At 44.7% G+C, this 25,029-nt stretch overlaps 1 protein-coding gene across 23 annotated transcripts in view; it reads right to left on the minus strand.

Annotated features, from left to right (window-relative positions):
• Nucleotides 1-25,029, minus strand: part of EPB41L3 (erythrocyte membrane protein band 4.1 like 3) — a 152,709-nt gene that overhangs the window by 97,901 nt on the left and 29,779 nt on the right. For 19 of the 23 annotated variants that reach the window (XM_076329935.1, XM_076329933.1, XM_076329930.1 and 16 more), the window contains exon 1: nt 3,802-3,861. The exons of 2 other annotated variants lie outside the window; for them this stretch is intronic. The gene's annotated coding sequence lies outside the window, so the exon portion shown is untranslated. Of the gene's footprint in view, nt 1-2,772; nt 2,797-3,801; nt 3,862-4,241; nt 4,338-25,029 lie in introns of those variants that run through there. 2 more of the 23 variants (XM_076329913.1, XM_076329915.1) reach the window with 2 other exon arrangements.

The raw sequence follows: 25,029 nt of genomic DNA on the forward strand, positions 1-25,029 counted from the left end.
TAAGGGCTTACTCTCTTCTCCTCTACCTGGGCTGTTCATTTTAAGAAATGGAGATCTTTCCAAAGAAAACAAGCATTTCTCTTTGGCTGTTTCTAGCCAGCTAATGCGAGAGGAAGTGCTATGTGTCCATATACACATTTAGACTTGGACCATTCCCCAGCCATTAGAAATGGCTAATACTGGAGATTAAAAATTAAGAGAAACATGCTATAAAGCCTAGCTAATCCATCATCTTTTCAGTAGTTCATCTCTTTTAAAGGCTTCCTTTACGGTACTGATTCAAACTGCCTAGCGATGCTTACTTAAGTCTAGTTCTGGGTAACACTCTTATGTACTCTGTAACTTTTGCACCATATAAAAACAATCCATCGTGATCCTTCAGAAAAACACGTTTTCAGCTTAATTTTCAGTTTAGTTGACAGCAATCATATTTTTCAGTTATATGCATGCATTTATTTTCACTTGATTAGGGAGAAATTATGTCTGAACAAAACACTTTGAAAAATCAAAAACTCTGTAGTCATAACGTATTTCCAGTTAAAAATGTGATAAATAAGATCCTAAAACACAATATCCCAGGGCCATGCTATACATACTGAAAAAGCACAATCCTGCAGACTCACAACAGCCCTCCCTGCGTGGACCGACCCGTTGTTTTCAAAGCCCAACATACATTGAACGTGCACTGAACATACACAGATTCTCACCCAAGGATGTATTTCGATGTGATAAAGTCACACAGTTATTAATACTTTCATGTTGAAAACACTGTAGCTCGAGAGATAAAGCTGATGCTTCATTTCATGAGAAACAAGTATTCTTTTATAACCACTTATAAATGGTTTGATGTTTTCCCTGAGACAACAAGCAGTCATTTACTGGTACATGAGATTTCCATGAAACAAGTCTGAATGTCACCCACCATGAATAACACATTTAACACATTTCAAGAACTTTCCGTTAACTCAAGATCATGGCTGAAATACAAAGAAGTGACATTTTACGTATTTTAAAAAAATAACCATTCATAGCCCCCAAGGAATTCACAACCATTGCACCAAACAACAAATCTAACAAATATAGGTGTGAGCATGCTGCTGTGGGTCAAACCTACCACCAGTGCCCACATTTTCTATAAACCCCCCCCAAGCCTTCAAAGAAAAACCTGTGAACAGTAATTCTTTTTCATCAAAGACTAAATATTCAGCAGGTTTCCACCACAGACAAAAAAAGACCTCACCCTGTTCGATTCAAAAATTACGTAAGTTGTAGCTTCACCTTCACTTGCTCCTTCTCAGAAGAGAGAATAAAACCCCAATTAAAATTAGACCTCTTCAGTTTTGCTGCAGTTCCCCAGGCAGACAGACACAGCCCTACCCTGCGAGGAGCTGCCAAGGCGGAGGTGCGGGGGGGGGGGGGCTGGGGATGGTGCCACACCCTGTGCCACCCCCCCCCACACCACCACTCCTCCTCCTCCTCCTCCCAAAGGCTAAACCTGCCCACCGCAGAAGCAGGCTCCCATCGGATGAGCTCCTGACACGCATCTGACCAGCCCCTCCGTCACACGGGGCAGCCTTCGGGGAGAAAAGGCCATCAGCTGCATCATTAACGGAGGGATGCGACTGCGTGCAATTAGTTCAGGGAGAGGCCCAGGCTGATTCAATAAAACCCATGTATTTTTAATGCTTCCCAATGTGTTTCACGTTCTCTGCTGCAGCGAGCAGGTCTGCAGCACGCCGACAGCTCAAGGAGCCTTCCTGCTCAAGCGGTGCCCTAAGGAAAAAACTTCCAGTGGCTCTTACTCTAATGCGGTGCTCTTGGGCTCTCTTCTCCCCTTATTGCCATGCAGGTCTCATCCTCACGTTAGAGCTGAAACTTTCCAGCCCAAGGAGACGAGCACAGCAGTATTCCCCTACACTATATTATGCGTGTACACACACAGGTGCAGCAAGACCTGTGAATTTAGCCACATCGGTGATGCAGCAGGGTGATCTTGACCTTTTAATACTCTACAAAAGGACTGTTCTCCATCGATTTAGAGGAAAAGCATACGCTTGATTGCATCTGACTAAGATTTACTGGTCAAAACGTTACATATTTCGCTTGTTTTCTCATTTTCTATGAGATTTAGTTATACTCGTTTTCTTTATACAAATCTTTCCGCTTTCTATGGACACAGGCAAATGCTGACAATATTAAAAGTAAAATGAAAAAAGATGTAATTCAGATTGCCACACCGTAAAAGGACAGATGCACGTGGGACACACCTAACCCAGAGCTTTTCTTTGGCAAGCAGGCCTCTGGCTTGCAATCATTTTGACAGAAAAGACTTCGAATGTCGTAGGTACTTTCCCTTCGACTTACAAGCGACATGCATGTTGAGTTGAGGAAACTCTTTCCATCCCTGCCCCAAACGCAAGCACATGCTGGCAAACAGCATTCGGAGCGATCATCACCTTTACTGAACGCCTTCCTCCTCAAGCACAGCCGCGAGAGAAATAAAAAAAAATAATAATAATCAAGAAACCGCAAGGCCAGGTTGGCTATACTTTGCTACTTGCCATGATCACAGGAGTGCGAGTTTTCAAGCTTCTCGGTACATATGATAAAGTTTCAACTCTGAATGAAAACTGAGAAAACCTAAAAAACCCAAAAAACTACTTTCCCCCCCTTTCCCTCTCTGGTCACTCAAGAGCGAGGGGCCGCGGGAGGACGGGACCCCCGCAGCCTTCCTGCCGGCCGCACCCTCGGGTTCTCCCTTTCCCCACAGACCTGGCCGAGCACCGCAACTTTCACGCCGCGCTCCGCGGGGCCACGCGTGGGGTGGGTGGGGGTGGGGGCAGCGCCCGGGCCGCCGCTCCAGCGCACCTGGGAGCCCGCAGGGAGGGAGGGAGGGAGGCGCCCCACGCCTGATTCCTCCCCCGGGCGGCCCCGGCAGCGCGGTGCGGAGCGGCCCCGGCCCGGCGGCTCCGACACCCGACGGCGGGGGGGCCCCTCGCTGCCGGCCGGGGCCGTGGGGCGGGGGCCGTGGGGCGGGGGCCGTGGGGCGGCGCTGCCACTGCAGCGGTCCGGGGCTGCGATGTGCTCCGTACATAACCACACCCACCGCATTGCAGAAGCCACGGCCGGGGCGGGGGGGGGGGGAGAGAGGGAAACAGCCCCCCCGCCACCGCAAGGCGCGCAGCCCCGGCCGGGCGGTGAGGGAGAGGAGGGGGGGCTCGGCTCCCCCTGCACCGCCCAGGCGCTGTGCTCCCTAGGTGAGCGGGGCAGCGGGCACCCGGGGGGGGGGGCAGCCCCCCGGGGCGGCTCGGGGTGTGCCCGGCCAAGCCAAACACCCCCCCGCGGTGCCTCAGCCGCCTACAGAAGTTTCCCACAGAAATGCGTATCGCCCTAAAAAAATTAAAATTGCAACACCCCCCCTCCCTCCACCTCCCCCTCCGGCACAGCTGCGGCGGGAGCAGCCGTGCCCGTCCGTCCGTCCCCCCGCCGGGCCGCAGCAGGCGCCCCCCGCAGAGCCCCCGCCGCCCTCCCCGCTCTGCGGGGGGCACCGCTCGCTGCCTCCCCCGGCGCCCTCCCGGGCATCCCGGCCTCACGCACACACCGCCCTCCGACCCCCTCCGCGGCTGCTAACTTAAAAATGGCTCCTACGAATGAGGTTTATATATATATATAAATACGTATATACTAAAAAAAAAAAGGGGGGGGGGATGCAATCTGCCCGCGCCCCCCCGGGCATATCCTCCGCTTCCCCTTGCGGGGAGGACACTGCACGCACGGGGGGCGGGAGCGGCGGGAAGATACCTCGGCGGCGGCGGCGGGGAGCGGCGGGGGCGCCCGGCGGCGGTACCGGGGCGCGGGGCTGCGCGGGGCTGCTCCCGGCGGCGGCGGCGGCGGGGCTGCTCCCGGCGGCGGCCACGCGTCAGCAGCGGCAGCGCAGCCCGGCTCTGCCCAGAGCGAGCCTCCGCCGCTTCCCAGCAAATCAGGGCTGCGGAGGCTCCTCCGGAGAGAGGGAGGGAAAAAGGAAAGGGAAGGAAAGAAAAAAAAAAAAAAAAGAAAGAAAAAAAAAAAGGAGGGGGGTGAGAAAAAGCCCACGCCGCGGAGACGGCAAAAGCTGGATGCCGGCAGGTTTTTGGAGCCAGTCCCCCAGCCTGCTGCCGCGGTGCTAGCGGGGGGGGGGCCGAGGGCCGCTCCCCGGGCACACAGCAGGGAGGGCCCCCCCCGCCCGGCACCGGGATCCCCACCTGCGCCCAGAGGGATCCGGCCGGTTTTTGGCTCAGCTGAATGAATTCTTCTGTTCAGACAGATGAGTTTCGCTGCTGCAGTTGCAACCAAACCCTAGCGATGGAGAGACTCCCTGTGAACTTAAAAGCAGCAAGCTGGGTGCTGGCAAGGTCTGGCTTTTATTTACCCGTGGGGTTTTTGCTGGGTGTGGGAGGTACCAGCCTTTTCGATTTTAATTTCCAGTGACAAACTACATGCTCTTAAAATCTGGACCCTATTTCATTCAACAGCATCACCAAAACAGAAATAAAGAGAGGTCCTGCCACACATCGGCTCCCGATCCAAAAAGGGTAACGTAAAACTTAAAAGGACTTTGGAGTTTTCACTACAATACAGACCACAACTTGGCACGTGTCAGAAAGCATCAAAAATTCCTAGCGCATACAGAAACCGTGTGGGAGAGGATAATCCCACTTTCACCATTTCATTTTGGTAAATACGTAGCTCCTCTTAGAGCACATGACTGAGCTCCCCGCTAACCACACACGATAGGAGCAGCTATCGGATCTGAGACTCTGCCGCACCACGGCGCTCAGAGGCACTGCTCGTTCGCTTCTCTGGGGGACCAGAAGTGGCTGAACTTGCTCTTTCCCAGGGGAGGAATTGGCCATGGGAGGGGTAGCGATGCCTGGCTATGGGAGAGCCACAGACCAACGCGCTCTCAGGCTGCACCTTCAATCCTGTTGCAATACAGCGGATAAATTAGGATTATTCTCTCTTTAGGTAGTGTATTTTGAAAGCTCCCCAAACTGATAAGATCCAAATTATATTCAGGCCTCTGATATGAATTGGGGGGGGAGGGGGGAAGATGTCCTTTAATTAGCAGCATCTCTGTGGGATTTAAGAAGGGAAAGAGGTTTTGACAGTAGGCAGCGGACGTACCATTTCTCAGATCTGCAGAACTGCACTGTTCTGTATTTAATGTAGAATCGTAGCAAGAAACACACACACCCCCCTTCACCTGCTATGCAGGAGTGCCATTTAGCAGATCTGGCACACTGTAACATGCATAAGGAGAGAGACTTCAAAAGGAAAATGCGTGCCATCAACTAAGAGAGGGCATACCTCTAGTCATGCAGCTGAAATAAAAAGACTTGTATACTCTTCTCCACCAGGAGCTCTGGAAGTCATCATGAATCACAAGGGAACAAACTTGACAGCTGAGACATACTAGAGTTAACAAGGTTTGATTTGAAAAAAGAAAAAAAAAAAAAGCAAGAAAAGGACTGAGCAGGTTTGAATCAAATCGAGTCTCAAAAGCCAGCTAGGAGACCTAAGAAATATTATTTGAAAAACAATGTGAGATTTACCAGCTCAACCTTTTGCAGCTCGTACTGCCCGTTACAGAGGAAGGTGTTGACACCGCCTGTAAGCAGAGATACACTGCTGGAGCGTTAGCGCTTCACAGCAACACATGTTGTCCTCGAGCAGTACTGCAGGCGGGTTTGCCCCACAGTTACAATATACTCTGTGATCCCTTTTGTGGATATACTGCATATGTAATAGCATCTTTCATCCGAGGATCTAGAAGGCTTTCAGCTCATTGATTTAACCTCAGAACACCAAGTGGCATTAACAGGCTGTTCCTACAAGCAAGAAATCTTTGCAACAGATATGAGGTAGCTGGTACCTCTGGGCTACCAATATGGGCCTAAGTTTCAGAGTTCTCAACACTCACAGTATTTTTGATTTTTTTTTTTTTTTTCCATTTTCAAATGTTACTTTCTAATTCCAAAGTGGGTTAGTTGGTCAGATGGGAGCTCCATGGAAGTTCAGGTTTCCATGAATCAGTGGGTTTTAATTATTGTTTTAAAAAACCCTGTTCTTCCAGTAATTTATAGCAAGCCCGAATCCATACTCTTCTCACACAGGTGGGAAGCATGAATGATCCCCCTGCACTTCACTGGAGTTATCCCAGTGTCCATTTACATGAAAGGAAGCTCGGATGACAAGTCCAGGCAGCACTAGAAGAGGCTCTGATCTCCCACCTTGCTATGGGACAATGGTTTTATTTTTGCTGTTTTCTCGCCTTTCTGGAGGTGGTGCTTCAGACCTGGATGTCAAGAACAAATGAGTTTAAAGGTCCCATTTGAGTTTCTGTTTGTCTCGGCTCCCATCGCATCAGGCCTGCTGCAGCCCAAGGCAGTCCTTTCTCGCCCCCACGAAACGCCCCGCCGGCAGCCAGACGCACAGCCCCTGCTGCCTGCCACGGAAAAGTTCTTAACTCCTACACCCTGCTCATTTAAAAACAGCACCAGCTTGGGCGGGATGGCAGACACTCGCGGTTGCCCTGAACACACACCCTTTGAACCCTTCACATCCTGCTGCTCTAGACACAAGCCTCCTGCCTGCCGCTACCCACCTGCCGTCTCCTCCCCATTTCTGTGACTGCAGAAAACCTCTCCCAGCCTGCTCCTGCCAGGTCATCCCCTTTCCTCTTCCCACATCCAGCATGCCCCATTCTCCATCCCCACTCAGCCCCTTCTCCCCCTCCCTCCATTACCACCATACTTCTCGGCCAGGGGCCTCCCGACCCTCTATTCCTCCTTTGCCCTTACAAGAGGTATCTCTTCATCTTCCTCCTCTCCAAAGCAGCTTCCTTCCCCTTGTGCCATATACCTTCCTTGTATTTTTTTCCCAGACCAGGATCCTCCATTTCCTACCCATGCAAGGAGCTAGGTGCACATCCAAACTGCTTCTGTGCTGGTCTGGAAGCCAGGCTGCTCCCAGCACCCCATCTTTCGGGGAGGGACACATGCTGACACCCAACTGTATGAGTAACGGTCAGAGTCACCCAGGAGATCGACGCTAGGCTGGGTATGGAAATGGGTAAAATATGCAGCAAGCTCTGCCCTCCGTTCCTTTTTACATCCATCCATCACTTTCGGTTTTCCAGTTTCTCCCCTTCAGTGAATACATGCAACTTTCTTGGGAAAGCCCTGCAAAGGGAGGGAGGAAGGAAAGGAGTTGTTCCTGGCATAAAAAGCCAGGGAAGAATAAAGGCAAAGTACAGGCTCTGACATGAAGCAGGTAAATTAGAGGTGGGGAAGGAAAAGGTGCCAACACATGCACCCCCTTTCCCCATGGGGTACCAGTCAGAGGAGGGCAGCTGTAAGGAAAATGGACCCACGCACAATATTTGGCCACGACAAGGGCCTTTTTTATAGGAGAGGGGAATGGGGAGACATGCGGTCTCTGCCAGGAAAGGATGAATAGGCAACCCTGGAAGAGCAGGGACAAGGATTATTGCCCAGCCCTGGGAACTGCTGCCTAAAACATTCTTGCGATTCCCTAATTGATTGGACATGGCATTCAAAATAGCACATTACAGAAAAGCAAGACACAAAAATGCTATCAAACTCAGCAAAAGGCCGTCTTAAGCCCAGCCAATGATGAATTAGCTGGGTACAGCACTTCAAAAAATGGCAAGTACTGTAAAAGTAGTAGCATTATTACAGCATTATTAAGAAGATATTTCTTAGCAGACAGGAGCTTGGCACTATCTGTCTAGACGGGTAGATGGGTTTGGAGTCGAACTGATTTTTTTTTTTTTTTATTACCGTATCCACTTCCATTTATTAAAAGCAAACTGTTCTGCCCATGACTCATGCAGCTTAGCTTTCTGCATGGCAATGAAACAAAATTCTCCTAATTAAGAGCGATCACTGTGAGACAGCAGATGAAGGTAAGATTTAGAAATCAGACCAAATCTTCCATTTCTGTCTTCCCTCACTGCAAACATAATGCCCACAGACCTCTAACTGGCCAATATTACCAATGCCTTCAAATATATTAGTAGTAATCCTTCAGGTGAGATATCCCTTAGTGCAACCCAGTGACACAGCAGGTCAGATTTATTCTTGACACTGGTTTATTGATCTCAGTGCAGGGATTTATTTGGTCTGTCGTTTGAAGTAAGTCTCACGCTGCCAGTCAGTGCCAAATCCACCCCACTTTAAGACTACTGAAGGAACAATCAGTAAATTTGGCCCCAGTGCTTCTGCAACTGAAATCCTGCCTATAGAAGATTTACTGCAATTAATTCAGCACTGCCCTTTGCCACTTTCATATCTGTAGCTACTTTCTGACTGAGAGCATTAACTGGATTATCAAGCAATTACCTCCTGCTGCAGTTCTCCAGCCCCCATTATGAACCAAACGTAACCAAATTTTATGGATCTAATATGCTTTGGGATGTACCTGAAGCTGTTCCCAAAACAGATAAGAATTAGTTTTCAGATAGAGTAATAAACTGAAGCTTTTTATCTCAGTTAACATTTTCAATTTATTTTGTCTATGCATAATCTTTAATATGGTTTAACTGTACTCTGATTTAATATACACCGACTATAGGAAACAGAAAATACAGAAGATATGCAATATGCAGTTAACGCAAATTTATTTTAAGTAGGGTTCCTAAGCAGCCTAACAATGAGGGGGGTAAAGACAACTCTCATTTGCTAACGGCAACTCTAGGACTGAGAGCTTCTTAGACGGTGACCACCTCTACCAAGGTCAACATCCTCCTTTACTGGGGTGCTCTCCTTTGAGTCCATCTATTTCAGTCCATGAAACTCTGGCTTTTTGTCTGCATTCCCACAGTGCATGCTGTTTTCCTCTACTTGTGGGGTGTTAAAGCAGATACCTTCCTTCTCCATGCCATTAAACCCAGACTTGTATTTTAGTTACAAAACTACCTTTACCCCTTCTGCATCTTCTTTTCATGAAGCATCTAATTCAGATGAGGATTTAAGCAGGAGTTTACCTTGAGCATAAGCTAAAGTCTCACTGACTCAAAAGAGAATCAATGCACATATTTATTAAGTACTATCAGAAATAGTAATACCATCCTGAATCATAACTGCCTTCTACAAATCTCTTTTTAAGATACCTCTTCCTCATGACACCTATAATAAAATGACTCTCAGCGGCCAGCTTAACAGGCACAGCCCCCAACTGCTTTTATAGCATTTGTCTTCGTAGGCCTCAAGATTTACCAGGGAGGGAAGGCACTTTAATGAGTGTTTGCATAGCACCCTACACAGTTCACCTCTCATCTTAATGAAGATTAACAGCAATTAAGGGAAGCACTAGTAGGTTCTTATTTAAAGTACAATGAATAACTGTGCTTATGCTTATCATAATACTAAAGTGTTATTAAGAAAAGGTAAGAAGTCCTGCTCAAGAATGAACACATTTATCCTGTATCTGCATTGTCTTACAGTTACGCATGCTAAGATGTCACAGGTTGCTTTCTTTAATGGTTAAAGGATTACTTCAGTTCCAAGGATTCCTTAGAATTACAACATTTCTGACCTGGCATGTCTAAAGAAGAATTTTAGGTTCCTTGGCTCTCTTTCCTGTCAAACTATCCCTCTCCATTTTTATTCTCTCAGAGTGCTGGAAGAGTAGAAAACCCAGATCTGATGTTTGACAATAAGTAAACTTTACTCACAGAAAGGGAAAGGGCTGGTGTTTTTAATCTACCAAATATACTTATTGAAGAAAACAACAAGAAAGCAAACCCCCAAAATATACAATGCAATTTCTCAGTCTCTAGTTAGAAAAGTACACACTTGTTCCCAGTATGCTGCTTCCTCTTGCTCTTTCTTCTTCCCTTGCACAATAATTTTAACAGCAGAAGTGGCTGCTCTACACAAACCAAAGACACGGGTCTGTGTCCAGGCTGTGCCTGGCTCCTCCAAGCTCACCCAGCCAGACGTAGCCCTTGCTCCTTGCAGCCTGTCCCCGTCCCACAGTCTGCCATGCTTTCCCAGCCAGTTAAAGGTCTGTGTTACCAACAGGAGAAAAGTCTCCATCTTTCCCCCCATTTCCTGGCTGCTCCTTCTCACCTCCGTCCTGCCCACTTCACCAAGCCACTACAAGCGTTTATTAAGGCCATGGGAAGAAGTAGGCAAACCCATCCAAGTTAAAGCTAAAAAGGGAGGAGAGACAATAAATCTGATCAATTCCTCACCACAATTCCCCATGGGATCTCATCAATATAAAACTGAAAAGGGGGGGGGGGGGGGGGGGGGGCGGCTGAGAAGTGGGGATGAAGGCAGAGTCACACCACGGCCACTTTTGGCAGCCACACCAGCCTGTGCTGGCGTCAGACTGTGGTGTTGGCCACCAGCCCTTATTTATGTCAGCGACTGCTCAAAATGATATCCCTAACCTTCAGCCCCTGCCTGACCGGCCTCCCAGGGACCAGTCCACCTCCAGCTAACAGACGGCCTCTGCGCGCAGCCAGGAGCTCCTCCACCTTATGTTTATAGCTGCTCAGATGCTTTCAAAATACATTACCTTTTAAAAACAGGCTCTAACTCAGTTTACAGTTTAAGTCTCACATTCAGCTGATGGGACAGTGCCAGTAAAACTGAGTTGAAGGTAGTGAGAAGAGGAGAAACCCATCCCTTCCCTCTGCTTCGACGGCTTACTCCCCCCTGCAACTCACTCTCACTGTCAGTACTCACGTAGGAAAAATCAGTGGGTACCGATCCAGGCTCTTCGTGTCCTTCCCTTGGCAAAATATACTGGCACACCTTAAAGGTAGGGTGCCCTGTGTACACCCAGCATATTGTACCCTGGGAAAGAAAAGTAGCAGAGAGCCGCACTCCACTGCTTGCTTTCTAACTGAAATGCAGCTAATTGCTAACTGGACACAGACCTGCAAAACAACCCCAGGGATCTGGGTTTGTATCTCTGAAGAGTAACCCTCTTAAGTGCACAAAAATCTTACTGTTACATTAAAAGAGAAGAAAAACCCCATCATCCTCAACTCACAGCTTTAACAAACTGAACAAATTTCACTCTTACAAACAACGATATATATTTGTGTCCTAGGCACTGAAAAATATCCAAGAAAGGCATCTCAGCCTCTCACTCTTTTGAAAAGCTTTTTACCCTTCACCAATAACAAGTATCACAAACAGTGTCTCACAGTGCAAATGTTTAATTTACCACACATCCCCTGAACCGATAATTTTAGGACCGGGTTTGCTTGGTCGCCACCGGGCTGCTCCCAGTCAGCCTGTGTGCAAACATCTGTCCGGCTGCTCCCGCAGAGACACATGCACAGCCCAAAGTTGCCAAGCAACATCCTCGATGCCTTAAGCATCGGGCCAACTCGCCTGCTTTAAAAAAGTTATTCGGAAACAAGGCCGATAGGAAAGTACAAGCTTACGTAAGGACCCTGCATTTAGAAGAGGTGCTCTGCCTCTTTCCCAGAAAATTTCTGGGTGCACAATTTGTTCCTGGTAGTAAAATAAATGTAGCAATGCCTGTCATCGCCTCCAAAAAAAAGGGAACAATTTGTGTGCCGGAGTTCCTAAGGTTGAAATTGAAATCTAAACGAGGATTCCGGCTGAAAAACCAATTTTCTGGGTGACAACAGACAAAGTATACTGCCTTCCCATCCCTTACCCAAATCAAGGAACAAGCAAACATTGATTCAGCATATCTGGGGACCAATGCCGTGCCACTGGTGACAGTTAAAGGTAAGCACATCTCAGTGGTTACAAATGAAACATAGAAATAATGTATTTACAAAAAGCCTGTAAAACCAAAGAGATCCAGGCTGCATGCTCCCCCACATTTGAACTCATTTTGCTCAAGCGTCAGTCAAATTATTTTCAAGGTCCTCTTTAATATACCAGTCAGAGCAGCCAAACACCCACACTTTTCAAGGTTTTAATGCTAGCTCCTCTCGCAAAACAAAGTAACAAACAGAAAAAGCGGGACTGGAATCTCTGTTGCAAGATAAAATCATGTTAATAGTGTCAGGGCTTACGAACAATGCTGGTCCTCAGTTTCCCAGCCTGCCTGCAGGACTCTGATGAGACCGCGGTGACCGATCGCGTCAGTTTGCGCTTTGGTACCTTGACCCATAAAGCTGCTTAGGAAAAACTTGCAATTGCCGTTGCACCTATTAACACGTATCATAAACTATAGGTGTTCTTAACAAAAGTAACCAGAGCTCATGGTATTTGGAATTTCTCTGACGCTTGAGGTGCCAGACAAGTCCTTTAAGGTTGTAAAAAGGCTACTTTCACTTTAAGTCTTTGTTTTCTCCTGACAAGACACGTAACTGCAGAAATAATGAGAGCCACAGACATTTTCTCAAAGGAAAAACATGGTGGCATTGATACTAAGCATTGCACTTACACAATATGCAGCACACAGTTGTTTCCTTCGCAATTTTAATTCTATTATTCAGTTAGTTTGGAATAAAATGTACCAAAATTCTCCAATTCTGACTTTGGTACTGAATCAATTTCTGGAGGTTTGGGCCATTTTACTGCTTTTCGTACAGCAGCTAATCTATAGGCTAAGAGTTATTTTAAGCGTAAGAAAGAAATTAAAAAGAAACGTAAGCAAGCCAGATAAATTAACTCATAAAACAGCCTTCAGAGGGTTCGGATGACTTCAGTGAGTTGCTCTCCTATGTTCCTTTCACATTTTGGGGAGAAAAGTTGGAAAGAAGAAAATTAAGTATAGGAAAGGTTGTGCTCCTAACGTTTTGTTACTGCTCCTTGTCCTCTACACTCCATCCTTACCACCACCAAGCCCAGCGCTCTGAATATCCCTTTAGGTATTTCCGTCAGGCAAGAGAGAGCATATGCACTAGCTATATGCATGCTGACAGGCAGCATTGCACATGCTGATCGTCTATCAAAACATATGCTTTGATTAGTCAAACAGGCTACCTGCCCGCTACGGCCATGCAGGACATTTAATGGCTGAGCTCACGCCAAAGCAAAACATTTCCTTTAGAGAGGCAAGGTTTGCCTCTAGAGCCTTCTAGACTACCGTGGCTATACCGCCGCCGCTAGTCTTTATTTCTCTTACCACTACGCAGGGTGGATTTGAATGCGTAACATAAAAGATGCTGTAGCAGTGTCTCCGCGGTACAGAGCCTCCACGTCTTTCCCCGCACCACCCACCCTCTGCTTTGCATTAAGCATACGAAGTCCTGCTTTATTTTTCTTTTTGGGGGATTCTGCCGCTCTTTGAAGGAACCTGAAAGTGATTATACAGATGAATGATGAAACCTGAGCTCTTGTTCTCATGTTCCACCCAAGCGAAAAGGCAGGAGATATAGCGGCTTATTCTTGGAGAACTCAGCCTCGAGTTTCCACCACCACTGTGGCGACGTATTTCTTGGGGTGCAAGAGTGCCAAAACCCCTCAGACAGCAAGATCATTTTTGTGTAGTACTCTGAAATGAGCTTCAAAGAAAAAGTGTTTTCATGTCATCAGTAAGTTCCTCACTGGCAGGTTTTGGTTTTGGTTTTTTCCCCCCCTGTTTTTAATGAGCAGCAATTAATAATAATTAAAAAAAAAAACCCTTATACTGAACATTCCTTAGAACAACACGATAAAAAGTCTACCCTTTGAGAGAAATAAATTTTCTATACTCCACAACTCCCGTGAAATCAAATACTCTGACATATGTCCACTATTATGATTAAAGTAAGGACTTCTGAAGTTAAACTCCCCAATGGTTAGCTTACAAAGTAAAGCAAAGCAAGATTTTGTTTTTCTGTAATTGTCTGGGATCTTGAAACAAGTGAATTGTGAGGTCTCTTGTAAAGGCTGCATCATCAATGTGGATATTTTATTCACTTACCTTCTTCAAAGCCTCTCTAAAGCTAAAATTATGTTCCACATTGTCATTGATCAATTTTATTTAGACTAATCAAATAAAATTTTTGCTTTGCAACTTCCCAGACATCACATTATGTGGCGTGTCTAAAGTTTGTATAGAATTCATCAGTCAATGAACTTAGTAGAGCAGAGCAACGTTCACCAGGCAATTATGACATCTGGAAAACTTGCCATAAACCAGCAGTTCTCATGCATTATATACATGCAAACTGAGCTATTATGGTAAGATTACATAGCATGTTACATCTTATTTTCCTATCTTTTAGGTCCTTAATACCCTCAGCTTCTGTATCGGGAGTCAGCGAGTGCTCTTAACCACTTCTTGTTACCTTTTTTAGCGTCTGAAACCTATAAAACACTTTCATTGTGTAAGGGTGGTGTAGAAAAAGTCAAGTCAAGCTGATGGCTGACTTGAAATCAAAAGCAGAGTGATGGCTACCTGGAGAAGTTAGGATGCAAAGTGGTAGGGCAAGAATTCATGGTACCCTGTTCAAACTTCACTAATTCGCAGTGTAAACATTTCTGATGTACAATAGGGATGAAGTAACTCTCTCTCTAAAAGAAATACGCGTTTATATCACTTTGCTTGGTTAAACGCAAACTTCAAAATATGTTGGCCCGCATTGCAGTAGCTGAAAGAAGAAAAACACTGCCAAAGATACTCTGTTCAAAATTTGTCTGGGGAGTCCACGCTCCAGATCATGAAAAGTTTAGTTGTATAAGCTAACTGAAAACAAAATCAAGATTTCCAGAAAGAAAAGAAAAAAAAGTTGTTTGTTTTTCCTTATTTACAAAAGAAAAAGAAAGCGATGAAAAATAAGGAAATTTTTGATACATCTCCAGCAGTTGTTTACCAAGTGTAAAACTTATTAAGTTAAGGATAAGGAATGTTCTGGGTACAATTTCCTTAGCCCACAGAAAGTAGTTATAGCTATACTTAGGCAATCCCAAGTATTTGAGAGTTTTACATATGGGGAACAACTGTACGCAGCGTGCACAGAGATGACATATTTGAAGTGGAACGTGAGAGAGAAACAACAGCTGCTCGCAACTGCGCAGCCGACGTCGAGCTTGGACAAGCCCACGGAGCACGTCCACCTTCCGGGCCACCAAGCTGGAGACCCGTAGCAGGAACTCATCTCTACAACTGCAACCCCCAACAGCAAGAGGGCTGGAGAGATGAAGAACGCAGCCAGCATCTTGGGTACCCAAGCAAACACATGCCTAAACACGACTCCCAGTGATACCAGGAAAGAGATCACATCGCAGGAAGCCTGTATTTTAAGTACTGGGATGTGGTCAACCTGGCTCGTTTTGAAGGACCAATAACGAACTGACCCGAAAACTCCAGCTTCTGTGGAAGAGATGAGCTGCAAATACCTATTAGTGGAGAGGACTAAAACCAGCCTGAACTTCTCATCAGAGAAAGCATTTTGAAGGCATTGCAATATAGCAGTAATATAATTTTCAACTGTATTGCATATTCTCTTCCCCAAATTTCCAATGTTCCTATACCTGCTTCTATACCAGGTTCTCTTCATACATGTATATTTTGGGGATTAAAAACTACCACGTCTTTCTGAGAGTTTCAATTCCCCCTTCTTCCTCCCACCCACACCTTTACATCTCCTGGTTTTGCTTAAGCCTCACGGCCCCAAAGAGCAGTAAAATAACTTGTGGAAGGGAAGCAGAGTGTTGCAACAGTCTGCTGCTAGAATAAGAAAATTAAACATGGGAAGGAAAGGTGGAGATGAATCATGCTGAGTCGTGTGACATTTCTTAACTCACAAAAAGATTAACTTTTTTTAAATTTTCCATAAATAACAGCAAACAAGCATTGTATAACTCAGACTCCCCAGTCAACAACCAGTATAAACTATTTGGACCTGCTCTTATCCAGGCTTCTTACCTCTCTATAGACTATAGTTTTCTTTAGTTTTCTGTAGTCTTTGTTGTACTGCGGTAAAGTTTACTTTCTAGCATAAAAGAAACTGCAACTAATCATGTATGTGAGAATGAGGAAAAAAAAAAATAATCAAGACATTTTGTCCAAATGTTCACCATGACTCTGAGAACGCACCAACCTATTTTAACATCTATCATGTTTTCTAGTAAATGATTTTAGGAGATGTTATCCTCAAGTTATTGTAAGCAATAGAAGGATTTTCATGGTCAGAGCTAGACCAAGGAGTTTGCTTAAATGAACAGGTTTAAAATCTGATCTGAAAGCTGCACTGAACCTGAGCGCGTTGGCTGGAAGAAAGGAGGGGGGCAGGCAGAAGCAGCCCTCCCTCCTCCATACCCATTTCCTAATGCATATTCTGCTCTCAGGCAGCATCCGATAGTTGTATCGGATTTTGCAAGATCACTTCTCTGCCTGAACAGTTGTGTTCTTTATAAAACTAGGAATTAAAGTAGCATTATAAAATATGCAAATCAGCAGCCTCTCTGCCTTTTTGCACACAGGTTATTCTTGGTAGCATCGGTGCTACCGCAATGCCTTATCTTGACACATTCTTTTCCACTTAAGAAAACCAAACCATTGAGAAGCAACAGAGACTTTCTAAGCCTCCGTTTGAAAATCTTATCACTCACTCAACAAGAGGCTGAAACAAACAGACTATTGGGAGTCCCCGAGAGTACAGCAGAGGTGAAGAAAAATAATAGAATCAGTTATGTCTATAATATCTACCACAGTACTTTTGCATAAGCAAACATGATACTCCCCCCTGCAACAGAACAGGTCTAATCTTGACAACTCAGTGGGTGAAGTCCTGGACCTTTGAAATGGGTAGGAAAACTCATCAGTTTAATGATGCAAGGGTAGCCCCACCCCATGCGGTCCTGGTGGTCAAGCAGTTGGCCCAACAAATCCAACAGAAATACAGCGTCAAAGAGAAACAGTGCATTGCCTGACTGTTTTGTTTTACAAACTAGACAAAGATAATTTTAATAGCTGTACAGTTGTCTAAATATGTACTACGGGAAATTAAATTCTGACTCCATCCCCTTATTTGTGTTTTACCCAATAGTAGTAATGGTGTATTCATTGATGAATTTTTAAAAATGCCTCTTTCTTTTTTTCCCAAATAAATGAAAAAAATCACATTCAAGAGAAATGGCTACGTTATGCCTAGTAATGAAGTAATTATTACAAAATACATACTCATCCCAAATGTATTCTAGCATATGATTACAGCCCATTTGATAATTGAATTCCAAATGCAGTCGATATTTGAAAATTACACACACACTTGCACAGAAAAGACAGCAACTGTGTTTAATACGGGTAGTTAGTGCAATTACAATAATTTCTTATCCAAGTTATGTGCGCAAGTTGATTTTGCGTGTAGCTCTCAGCATTAGACCCGCTAGACCCCCCCCTTTTCCCCAGCAGCACATGAAGGTCAGCTGCTTTTAATGCCGGAAATTTAGTGAAACAGCTTGGTTTGTTATTGCATTGGAACTGGTTTTAGTCAGGGCAGCTTGCAGCTAAATGGCAGGCAGAACAAGCAAATTCAATTAAAATAGCTCTGAGGCAAAAAGGAGACGAGTGTATTAGGAAAATATAAATGGGAATTTAAATGGTTGCCACAAGAGCACAACCAGGCCATAACACAACCTTCTTCCCCTCTTTTATACCCATGCTTTTCTCTTTAATTACGAGGAACATTTTTAAATAGGCTGCTCCACTTCACAACTATATCTTATCTCGGCATACAGTGAGCAGACACAGAATAGCCAGAGTTTTCAGCAATCCTGCCACACCAACCCTTTCTTGTAGAGGAGAACTTGCAAAATGCATGGTCTGGAGTATTCCTCTTTCCCAAGCTTAATTTTTGTCCCCTGCCGCAGAGAGAAGCCACACAAAGCATCCTTTCTGTAGGGCGGTGGCGGCGGGCGTGCGCGCAGGGAGGCGGGCTGGGCGCAGGCAGGGTAAGAGTTGCCACCAGCCCCTAGGCGAAGGAGAGGGGAAAGCAGGGCACAGCCCCTACGGCTCCAGGGCTGCTCTGCCAGGAGCTTCAGGAATGAGTCTGCAAGTTATTCAGGCCAGCAAAAACACTGCCAATACTCACAGATTCACATGAACAGCCACATAAGCCTTCTTTTTGTTTTAAATCACTGCAAGACATTGCTCCACACGTTGTCAAGGATAGCATAACATTTTCTTGGGCTCACTCCCTCAGAATCAGAGCAGTTTGGGACCTCTTCTCTAGAGCCTGTTTTGTTCTAATGAGTCCTAGAGAAGAACGTCACCCATGAACTGTGCAGCTCCACGCCTCCCCGAGAGCCAGGGTCCTCTGGACTAGGGCTCATCTGTGCCTTGCTTTGCAATTAATCAATCAAATTCCTTCCCTTCATCATTGCTTGTGGCATCACGTTTATCTCCCAACTGCAGAACACTATCCAGATGAAGGAGAGTCAAACCCATTTTAGTCCCACCAGGTATCAGGCAGTCCTACATGACACAGAAGAGAAGCTGGAATAAAATTAACATTTTCATTATATTCAATTACTTCTGTGTCTCTCAATGAAAGTTTTTTTTAAACTCAACTGTGTATGTGTTTTCATAACATCTACACATCTCTTCTGAAAACAGCCTTAACAAAAATTGGCTTTCAATGGGTCTCCGTTACCATAATAGCTGTGATGTGCAGCTACAGCCTTCTGCGCCAACACTGGATCAGATACCAGGACCCATCCAAATTACTGATTCCGTTCTGTTTCTGTGACTGTTCCACAAGTTTTTAAAAAAAAAAAAAGTCATCAAAGCAATGTTCGAGTAACACGTGTTATTGAAGTTCGGCCTCAAAGTATTTACTCTTCAGAACTAACTGAAAACAGCCATTTTCTGAACTAACACTAGCCAAACAAAATTGTTTGGGTTTTCTTTTTTCCTTTTCTTAGCATCAAAGTAATGTGTCCTCAAGCACAAGTATTGAGTAAACTTTCTCAGAACATGCCTAAATTTTCCTTGTGGCTTGCACGATAGTCTTAATAATCAGAGAACTAACAGACTTGGGATGAAGACAGACCTCAGATGACACTGAACAAAATCTTCTCTGTCCTTAGTACCATCTACTATTTGGGCCACCTTTTAAAAAAAAAAAAAAACAAAACATATTTTTCTCCTATCTTTTCTCCCCCCCACCCCCCCACCCCCAATTAATTTAACAGTTTCTAGTGATCATTTTCAGGTATCAATATGAAAATGAGTAAGCTTTTTCTTTTGATACACATAAGTAACATTATTAATTCTTTTCCTGTAGCATCTCAGAACTCCAGGCAGTGATAAGAACTAAAGCACGCTATACCCTCTACAAATCAACAACAGATAACCCTTGCTTTAGAAAGCCAGGATTAAGATTAGCAACGGGGCTAAAGTGAAGTTATTTTGAAACTCAGAACACTTTTCGCAGTGAATCCAAGCAACTTCACATTTCTTACATGTAATTTTGTTTATGTTGTGTCTAGAGCAAGTGTAACTTGGCAGGAGTGCAATACTCTGCAGACAGATATGGCAGCAGGAGAAAAGATAGCAACTCTAAAAATAAAGGCTCTAACAGTATCATAAGCACGAGCCAAAATGCAGAAGAAATACGTATTCAGCAGGGTGAAAGGGATGGTGGAAGCCCATGCAGCAGAAAGGCCCACTACACCTCTGAAAGACCATTTTTCCTTTTCTTTGAGCGAACTGGACAGGGCAAAGACATTTGTGGCCCTCTCCTTTTACACAGATAAGGTTGAGGATGTAAACAGATTGATAAGCTTCAGAGGAACATGTCACTAGGGCCAATTTTTACAACAGAAAATTGACAAAACTGAAATAGGAATACAATTTATAGGTAAAATTACCCACCAGAATATATTAAATTAACATTAATATTACAGAAGTCAGTATTTAAGAAATGCCAGAATTAAGTTGCCTTCTACTGATGCACTATTTCCAACGGCCCCCTCCCCCCCCCCCTTTTTTTTTTTGGCCAGGAAGGAACTGCTGCCTCATCCAGTGTAAAGGGTGAACAGTATTTAAGGAATTGAGCTATGAAGGCAGAATTAACAATTTCCTCACATGCTTTCCTGTAGTGCTTAACACTGATAAACGAGCACTGCAAGAATAGCCATCAATATTGATAATCACCATCTTACACAGAAGACTGAGCCACACGCATTAAAGTCAAAAGCATCCATAAATTTGGGATGCCCAACTTGTGCCACCCAGGGAAGGATGCTTACACCAGTTGGTATCTTCTAGCACAATCCAAATACTTTTCAGCTACAGCTCATCATTTTTGCACTGTGATTCTCAAATCTCAGCTCAAACCTCAGAAAAGGGGAAATTCAGATAAAGTGACATAGGAATGAATTACCAGTCAAGTCAAGTCTGCTATTTCATCACCTGCCTTGCCTTGTCCCACGTATTACAGCCCTTCTGCAAAAAGTAAATGGGAGGCTGGCTTTCAAGCATACCACTGAATGAGTCCTACCCGGGATAAGGCAAAGATACCACCCTCCGGTCCCTTCCTCTGACTTGTTTCTGTTCTGCTCCCTTCTTTTCCCCCACGTTTTGATCCTTGTCATACACTCCACTCTGAGGCTTTCCTTCCATCCAGCCCTAGCCTTTTCAACTTGTTCAAATCCTCATTGAACACAAAGGTTTCATGCAGTATTTCACGCAGTACGGCCTTGCCAAAAAGTCATGCAACCTGCCAGGCTAACAGGCTTTGCCTGAAAGCACGAGAATAATAGAATTTTTGAGGAAGGACCGTCAAAATATTTGAATATAGGTGAAACAATATATTATCCTTTCATTGAAAACAAGATTAAGATAATTTTGACTTGGCAAAAACCAAACCCCTTCTCTTCCACTCCAGGTGAGGTACACACTCCTTTTGGATAAAAGGGTTAGCCTAAGTGTTTCAAATCTGGAATAATTATGAGTGGAAAAACACCTTCCCTGAGAAACACCAGACTAGCGGTCATTCCTGCTAAAAATCAACAAATTTTATAAAGCATAGGATTTTATTTGAATCATTGACTAATTCAGAATGGACATGGCCTCTGAAAGTCATCAAGCCCAATCTCCTTACCGAAAGCAGGGTTAACTTCAAAATTAGATTGGTTGCTCAAGCATTTGTTCTGTAAAGTTTTGAGTATTTTCAAGGATGAAAAGTCTGCATACCCTCTGGGAAGCCTGCACTGATATTTGACCACCCTTACTGTGAAGTTTGTTTATTTATACCTGGCAGGAATTGCCCTTGCTGCCATGCACTTTTCAAGGTGAGTCTGATCCACCTTATCTATAAACTATTCATAAGATTCCCCTTTAATTTTTTCTTCTCCAGGATAAAGCAAGCCACACTTCTTTCCTCTCTTCACCTGTCACTCTGTCCTTCGGCCTCCTTGCTATCTTGATGGTCCTCTTTCTAAGATTATCAATCTTTCTTCCATGGGAGCAGGACCCAAAATTGGGCACAGGACTCCAGATGCAGCCTGTCCGTTGCTGAGTAGAGGGGACTTCTCTTGACATGCCGTCTTTGCTCTTTTTATTCAACTCTGCCTGTGGTTGGCCTTCATTACTGACTTATGTTCAACTTGTCCACCAAAAGGACTTTTGCAGGTCCTTTCCTGCAGATGGCCATTGCCCAGCCTGTGCTGTTACTTAGGCTTATTCCCTCCTTCTTTGCTAAGCCTCACAGGGTTCCCTCCCAGTCCACTAATGCAGCATTTTGTGCTCCTCCCTCCCTAACTCCTCGAAAATTCAATCCTTTGCATAGATAGCACTGTAACAGTGAACAGGAATCACTTACACTTAACAGGGGAAAAAGCCTTTGGAGCATAAAGTCACCTGGCAGGTCCACCCATCCAGACCCAAATCCTGGTATGCCTCTTAACAGCTCATGTCCAAGGCTAGGATTGAGCCGGCTGCTGCTCAGTCAGGGAGCTGATAAGCATCCACTGCTTTCAAAGGCAACCCAAGTAATGCAGTGCAAACTCTGCTCCTGAAGCCTTCATTAGAAGGGGTCCCCAAACCACCTTCCTGCAGAAGGAACAGGATACATTTCTTCCAGCGTTGCTTCTGGGAACATTAACTACCCTCACGTGAAGGCACGCAAAAAATCAATGCAAGCTAGGAAGTACTAAACCAGACGTGGAACGAGGAGGAATGATCGATCTTTTGGGGAATGAGGTGAAGGACGTAGAATTGATAGGTTTCTTTTTTCCCTTCCTCTGAAAAGAGCATGAAGCTGATGGATGATTTTTTGAAGGAACATATTGTTAAAAATGTTGGCAACACATCACCAACCTTTCAGGTCTATTTAATCAATTAAAATGGCTGTCTCCAAAAGAATCAAATTAATATCAGACATGAAAGATGAAGAAAAAGCAGGAAGCTGGAGAAAGGAACAGATTTAGCTGACTCATCCCTTTGAGATTCATGTTTAATGATGCTTTGCCCACAATGGAGAAAAAATTGTTTCTCAAGTACAAAGTAAATCACTTCATCCATCACCACTGAAGCAAAGTATTGATGCTAGGATGCTAATTGCCATCTAAGTTCCTATGATGTTTAATTGAACCAGTAAGTGACGTGGCTGACTTCTCCCTCGGAAAGGTTAGTGTGTGGCCCCACACAAAAATAGTTGCTGGTGATCTCAGCTGGGATGTAATCACCTGCCCGTGCCAAGGGCATTGCAGTTTTGCTGCTCCTCAGACAAAATACTTTAACCATGTCCCTGCGTACCCACTTTGGCCAGCTTTGCTTCCTCCTCATCCTCTGTCCCTTCCCAAAGCATTAAAGCTCCATGTGCTACTGTCCTAGGGGTTTTTTGGTGTGATTGCATGTGATATCTAGCCCTCTGCTAGAGCAATGTGAGGAAGGCTGCCCAACCTCCCAGAAGACACTAGTAACGGCACATGAACCTCATCATCTGTGCTGGACACGTTTCTACTGTGCAGAAAAAATAAAAATTGCTGTTTCCTAGTAATTCAGCTACAGTTGTGGTTACTGGATTGGATATCAGGGTCAAAAACCAGTTGCGAAAAAACACAGATCTCATGCTCTCCATATGGAGCCAGATCCTCATCTGGCACAAGCTGGCAGGGCTCCACATTGACAGTCTGGGTCCCACTGTAAATGGGCGATAAATGGTCTTTGCTTCATCTGCAAGGCTTGGGGTATCTTAAATTTGACAGCCACTGAATGAAACTTTACTCTGGGGTTTAGAAGCAAATTATTGAACTGACTTGTTAAATTACGTTTCATTAGCAGCAGGAACATTACAATCACACCCTTTGTTATTTAAGCCTTCAATTTGATTTTTTCAAGACTGTTTCGTCATTCAATTTTCTGAAGCAAATGATTCTGAAAGGTTGTGCAAAGGGCATAAACAGTAGCAACAGAGTAATGACTTTCCGAGCTATGAGTTAGGGGTGGTGTTGGGGGGGGTAATTTATTTTTTTTTTCATTATGAAATCAAATCTTTCTAAGGCTTCTCAGATCAACAGTCCTCAATGACTTTGTATCTACCAGCATATTCTCAATCCAAAGGTGTAAACCCTGAGGAACATCACAACGCGAGAGCTTTGCATGCCTATTTTTGAGGAGCCCCAGTGAGTTGCAATTTGATATGCATCACAGTGAAAGAATTGCCAGCTGCCAGCAGAAGAGGAAAAGAACTGGAAAACAAAGTTTGAATTACTTTTGTAATTCATCAGCTACATATTAAGGAAAAAAAAGAAAGGAAGAATGGCTGATTCAAAGCCCGTAAGGAATCATTAGATTTAAATTTACCTCTGCAGAGAATGAAATCACATCTGGAGCTTATATTACCTTTTTCCACAGAAGTAGAGCATATTCACTTGTGAAATCTTAAAGAGCATAAATGAAAGACATGCAAAATAAAAAAAACAGACTATCATAAAAGATTTCGAAAATAACATCTTCAGGCAACATAAAGACCATGGACCTACGAAACTTACTAAAAATGTTTAACACCTGCTTATTCACTTCCCAAAAATATTCTGCATATTCATATACGACCATTTTATGTTTTCAGCTGTACTTGAAAAGAGCAGCCCCGTGACAGTTTTAAGCTGTAGATGCCCAGACTGGCTGACGAACTTCAAGACTGGGGGATTACAGGAGCGCAGCCTTGGCTTGGGAAGTTTTCAGGAACACAAAGAAACGCAGCCACCCAATTATCATGTGAAATTTCAGATCACACCAAAGATTTTCTCACCAAAGATAAAAAAGATCTGCATTAGCTGTTGGGTAGCTTCTGGGAATAATTCAGGGTAATAGGTTTAACCTCCAAAAGCACCATGCTTAGGGAGCACCTTACCCAAGAGCTCTTCCCCCCCCCCAGTCATACGTGACACCAGAGAAGGTACTGAAGCTCCAGCCCCATGAGAGCTGCTCAGAGGACGTGCCACAGAAAATCCCTTCGGCATCTCAAGTCCTTCCACCCTCAGACTGCTATCACCGTGCTTGGGCGCTACCTGAGCACGCTGCCGAGGACACGAGGGCTGTACTGGGATGCTGATTCACACTAGTTACAAACCTCCTGCAGAACTCGGGACAAGCTTTTCTATTTGTGTACTTGCAGAGCAAATGAATGAGATTTGTGTTGAGGTGAAGCACACTCTAAAAAAAATACAAGGGCTTATTTCCTGATCTGCATTTACTCCCCTATCACTATCAGCAGTAAAAGGAGGTGTTTAGGTAGAACAAAAAATAATAAGAAAAGAAAAAAGATGTGCATTGTAGTCCAGTTGCAACTCCTATGAAAACCAAAAAAAGGTCTGAAAACCTTTGCTGCCACCTCCCAGTGGCATATGGCCTCTCCTTTAGGGGAAAAAAAACCCCAAGCCTTAATTTCCCACTCTAGCTTGAAACTGGCACAATGCGCAGCAAAATAAGGTCCTGCTCAATAACTGAAATTCACGGCGTAATTGAAAGACCTCTGCAGGTGCCAGACAGCCCAGGAGGCTCCCACCTAGTTCAGGAAGTCCTGGGGCAACCCATGGCTGGAGTTGACCCCACACTGGTTGTCACACGAGAAGGACCTCTGCCACT

Source organism: Aptenodytes patagonicus, chromosome 2, assembly GCF_965638725.1.
Source record: "Aptenodytes patagonicus chromosome 2, bAptPat1.pri.cur, whole genome shotgun sequence".
Lineage (NCBI taxonomy): Eukaryota > Metazoa > Chordata > Aves > Sphenisciformes > Spheniscidae > Aptenodytes > Aptenodytes patagonicus.